The following is a 6000-nucleotide window of genomic DNA, read 5'->3' on the forward strand; positions in this document are numbered from 1 at the left end:
AGCAAACAATGAAGGAAGGCCAGGATCCCTGAGGCCTGGATACTGATACGGGCATGCAGGAACCAGGCAAAATGTACAAGGGAGATCTGGGAAATGGGGTAAAATAGGAGGAGGAGGAGGGCCCCCTATTCCTGAGGATCTAGAAGGCTCTGCACATGCACAAGGAGAAAGCAGAGGGGACCCCTTATCTACTTGTCCCCTCATGAGTTGGCCCTGAGGCCCTGCACAAAGCAGGAAGTAAAACCCGGGGCAAATGTGCAGATTACTGTGTCTCCTCACACCAGAAGGTGGCCCTCACGGACTCGTTTATTTAAGCCCAACCTTTGACCAATCCTTGGCTGACTACTAGGTTTTTCTGAACCAGGATCAACCTATGGAGAGTGACACTCTGGTTCGCAGGTGGTGCCTTGTTACTGGTTTGCAATTGGCACCTCACATGGTAGAAAGGGCAAAGGAGCGGCTTTGGGCTATGTTTTTCTGTGTGAGGTACTAAGGGAAGAACCCAGGGCCTTATACATGTTAGGAAGGTGCTCTACCACCGAGATGGAGGCCCAGCACCTTGGTGCATTTTGTCAGAATGCTATTCCTGCTCCCCAAGGCTCCGCCTTCACGACCTGCCTCCCTGGGACCCAAAGGCTCCTCCTCTAAGATCATCGTCACGGGAGTTAGGATTTCCACATATGAATTTGGACCATAGTACATTTGGACCATGGTATAGGATGAGCCGAAAGACATGCTATCGTCAAAGGGTATGCCTATCATTCATGTCACCAAAGGCCAAGTCTTAATCGAAAGTATCAACAGCAAAATGACTCATGTGCAAGAGAACCACAATCAGATACAGCCGACATACGTTCACTAACAACAGAGTCCATACTGGGCCATGGCGCATGCCTGTGGTCCCAGTGACCAGGAGGCTGAGGTGGAAAGATCACAAGTTCCAGGCCAGCCTCCCTACCTAGTGAGACTGTGTCTCAAAAAAAAAAAAAAAAAAAAAAAAAAAAAAAAAAAAAAATATATATATATATATATATATATATATATATAAAACAAAACAAAAAAGGCTGAGGATATGGCTCTGTGGCAAATTGCCCCTGGGTTCAATCCCCAGTACCAAAACAGAAAAACAAAAATCTAAAAACAATGGAGGGCAGTTCAAACCCTTCAAACCAGCAAAATGGTCCAGTAAACTCTCCTTCAAACCTGCAGGCAAAACAGAGACATTTCCAGATTAAGGAGATGGAAGGGCTGGCTGTCATTGTTCAGCAGCCCTTGGAGTGTGTGTCGAGTGTGTTGAGTATGGAGTGTCGGCCTGGGTTCCCTCCCAAGCACTGCAGAAACAAACCAGCAGAAATATAAAATTAGACAAAAGACAGAAAGAATTTACTGTTAGCAGAATTGCCTTACAGAAAACACTAAAGAAAATCCTTCAGGCTCCAAAGACGTGACACTGGATAGTAACTGGAATCCGCGTGGAGAACTAAAGAGCACCAGTACAGGTTACTGTGTGGTAAACAAAGATGAAATAGATCATCAATGTATTTTTACACTTTTCTTCTCTCATTTGATATAAAATATAACTTCATAAAATGATAATTATAAAATTATGTTGTTAGGATTATAACACAGTAATTTATGGCACTATTAACAAAAGGGGAGGGGAGGGAAAGAAGATATATTATAGCAAACTTTCTGTATCCTACTGAAATTAAGTTAGTATTATTTGCAGATTATTTTAAATTAAGGTAGATATTACAATTCCCAGAATAAACACTAGAAAAAGGTTTTTCATTTTGTGTTTTGTTTTTTTTCCCCCCTGGAATATAGAACCCAGGGCCTCAGTCTCATGCATGCTAGGCAAGCACTGTAGCACTGAGCTACATCACCAGACCAGATTCTTTAAATGTAGCCAAAAAAAAAAAAAAAAAAAGAAAAGAAAAGAAAATTGGAATGGTACACTATTTAACACACACACACAAAAAATTTCAGTAGCCAAGGAAAGAGGAATAAAATATATATGGGAAATATGGAAAGCAAATAACTAGCCAAATGGTGCCTGGCACTAGTAGCATATGCTTGTAAGTCCAGGGAATGGGGAGGCTGAGGCAGGAGGTTTACAAGTTTAAAGGCAGCCTCAGCAATTTAGCAAGAACCTCAGCAACTTAGCGAGACCCTGGCTCTACATAAAAAATAAAAAGGGTTTGGAATGTGACGCAGAGATTAAGCACCCCTGGGTTCAATCCTTGGCATCCAATAAATGAATATTAAAATTCTTAAAAATCAATGAAATAGAAAAAAAAACAAACTTTAGCTAATTTGATCAGGAAAAAAAGAGAATGAAGAGCTCATCAAATTCAGTGGTGAAAGAGGACCATGAAATCTAACCAGCATTTTTTATTTTAATTTTTTAATTTTTAGAGTTTTTTAAAAAATATTTGTTTTAGTTGTAGATGGACACAATACCTTTATTTTATTTGTTTATTTTTATGTGGTGTGGGGGATCAAACCCAGTGCCTCACGCATGCCAGGCAAGCCCCCTGCCACTGAGCCACAGCCCGTCCCCTACCCAGCATTTTAAAAAATTATAAGGGAATACAGTGAACAACTCTGTCCCCGCAAATGAGGCAGCTAAGGAAACGGACAAGTTTCCAGAAGGACCCAATCATCAAAATTAAATCTGGAGGAAGCAGAAAATCTAAGTGCATTTATGAGAAGCAAAAAAAGAAAAGAAAATGAAAAGTCTTCCTATAAAGAAAAATCCCAAGTCTAGTTATGAATTCTATCAAAAGTTTAAAGAAAAAAATAAGTCTCCCAGAAAACAGAGGGACATTTATCAGCTCCTTCTTTGAGGCCAGGATTAACCTGGTATCAAAGCTAAAGACAAAGATATCACAAGGAAAAAGAAATGCAGATCAATATCCTTCAGAAATGTGATGAAAAAAATTCTCAATGAAACATGAGCAAAGTGGCTTCAGCGATATCTAGAAAGAATCACATATCATGACTGAGGAAAATCTGTCCCAGAAACGTAAGAGCAGATTAACATCCAAAAATCAATTAATGTAATGAAGTGGATTATTACAATAAGGAACAAAACCCACTTGGCCATCTCAACAGACACTGAAAAATCATTTGACAAAATTTTATGTACATTCCTAAGAACTCCAAACAAAGGCAGAGCAGACAGGAAACTTCACCAAACCGGTAGGAAGAGGCTGCAAGAATCCTGTGCTTAATGGCATGCTTAATAGAGAAAAGTGGCATGTTTTTTCCTTGGGATCAGGAACAAGGCAAAGAATTCCATTCTTGCCACTTATATTCCACATTTTAAGAGCTGGGTGTAGCTGAGTGATAAGAGAGTTTGCCTCGTTTTCTTGAGGCCCTGCATTCTCTAGAACAAAAGCTTTTTATTGGAGGTTTTGAATGATGCAATCCGGTCTGACCACTGGCGTCGTCCACACCGGAAAAGAGAAAAACAACCCAGGCCCACCCTCTAATCCCAAGGACCCAGAGGCCCAGGCAGGAGTACCCCCCAGGAGTACCCAGGCAGGAGGATTGCACATTGGAGGCCTGCTTCTGGTTTCATCAAAGATACAGAATACAACATCAGCACCCCCAAATCAATAACATTTCTGCATACTTACAATGAACAATCTGAAAGGAAATTAAGAAAGCAATTAAATATTCAAAAATCAATAGTATTTGTATATACTGGCAATGAACAATCTGAAAGGAAATTAAGAAAGCAATTCTATTCAATAGCATCAAAGAGAATAAAATACTTAGGAATAAATTTAATAAAAGAAGTGCACGACTTGTACACTGAGAACTATAAAACTGCTGAGGGAAATTAAAGAATATCTAAATAAATGGAGACATTTCATGTTCATGGATTAGAAGAATCAATATTGTTAAGATCGCAATTCTCCCCAAATTGATCTATAGTGCAAGCCCAACCTCCATCAGAATCCCAGCAGGGTTTTTCACAGAAATTGACAAGCTGATCTTAAAATTTATATAGAAATGAAAAGACCCAGAATAGCAAAAACAATTTTTGAAAAAGAATAAAATGGGAGGACTTTGATTTTCCAATTTCAAAACTTCCTTTATAGCTTTGGTATCAGACAACATTGTATCAGCATAAAAATGACCCACCGATGGAAAAGAATTGAGACAGTGATAAGCCTTCCTGCTTGTGGTCAGCTGGCTTTTGATGAAGTCACCAAGGCTGCTCAGTGAGGAAAGGGTAAGTTTCTCAACAGTGGTGCTGGGACAACTGAATGTTCCCGTGCAGAAAGGCTACTTGGGTCTCCACGTCACACCAGGCACAAAAATTAACACAGAATGGGCCTCAGCCTGAATCCAGAGGCTGAGGCAGGAGGATGGCAAGTTTGAGGCTAGCCTTAGCAACTTAGTGAAGCCCTAAGCAGCAACTAAGTGAGTCCTGTCTCAAAATAAAAAATAAAAAGGCTGAGGATGTAGTTGGTGCTAAAGTGCCCCTGGGTTCATTCCCCGGTACCCAAACAAACTGAACAAAACAAATCAAGAAACAAAAACACCCTCATGCCATTAGGGAAATGAAAAGACAATCCATAGATGGAGAGAAAATATTTGCAAATGGCACATCTGATAAAGGACTTGTAACCAGATATGTAGAAAACTCGACAAGAGGACAAACATCCAATTTAAAAAATGGGCTGGAGATTTGAATAGACATTTCACCAAAGAAGATAAACAAATGACTAATAAGCACTCCAAGAGATGCTCCACATCATTAGTCATTAGGGAAATGCAAATTAAAACCACAACGAGATCCCACTCCACACACCCTGGAATCGCTATAATTAAAAAGAGACAATAACAAATGTTAGCGAGGAGCTGGAGAAATGGGCTTCCTAATAGATGGCTGGTGAAAATGCAAAGTGGGGCTGCTACATTGGAAAGAGGCTGGGCTTTTTTTTTTTTTTTTTTTTTTTAATTAACAACAGCTGCTGATGTAGCTCAGCGGTATAGTGCACTTAGCATGCTTGAGGCCCTCGGTTCCATCCCCAGCACCAATAAATAAATAAAGTTAAACGCAAATTTACTAAATGACCCAAGAGTTACTCTTGTGGATATCTAAGAAAATTAAAACATAAGTCCACACAAAACTTTCATGTGAATGTTCAAAGTGGCTTAATTTCTTCTTCTTCTTCTTCTCTTCTTCTTCTTCTTCTTCTTCTTCTTCTTCTTCTTCTTCTTCTTCTTCTTCTTCTTCCTGGGGTTGAACCCAGGGGTATTTAACCACTGAGCCACATCCCCAGCCCTTTTTTTAAAAAAAATTTATTTAGAGACAGGGTCTCACTGAGTTGCTTAGTGCCTCACTAAGTTGCTGAGGCTGGCTTTGAACTTGTGATCCTCCTGCCTCAGCCTCCTGAGCTGCTGGGATTATAGGCATGTGCCACCACACTAGGATCTGCGACTTAATTTGTAAGAGTCAAAAAGTAGAAATAACTCAAATTTCGATCAACTGATAAGTGGATAAACAACACATGATCTATCTCTCCAATGAAACAATATTCACCAATAAAAAGAAATAGAACCGGGTACCACCTATCGCAGCCATGGGGGAGTCCGAGGCAGGAAGAGCTCAAGTTTCCAGACAGCCTCAGCACCTCATTGAGACCCTGTTTTTAAATAAAAGGAAAAAGGCTGGGGCTGTAGCTCAGGAGTAGGACACCTGCCTGGCATGTGCAAGGTCCTAGGTTCCATCCCCAGCCCCTCAAATGAGTAAGTAAGTAAATATAGAGGAGTGCTGTACGCAGGCAGGCAGGCTACCGCACGGACGAACCTCCCAAACCTAAGAGGTGAAGGAAGCCAGGCGCAAAAGATGGCTTGATTTATGATTTGATTTGTACAAAATGTCTAGAAAAGGTACATAGAGAGACAGAAAGTAGATTAGGAGTTGTGGGGGGCTGGGGGTTGGAACGGGAATTAACTGTAAATGGAGATGAAGGATCC

The sequence above is a fragment of the Spermophilus citellus genome, assembly GCF_964194105.1.
Source record: "Spermophilus citellus genome assembly, chromosome: 4".
Lineage (NCBI taxonomy): Eukaryota > Metazoa > Chordata > Mammalia > Rodentia > Sciuridae > Spermophilus > Spermophilus citellus.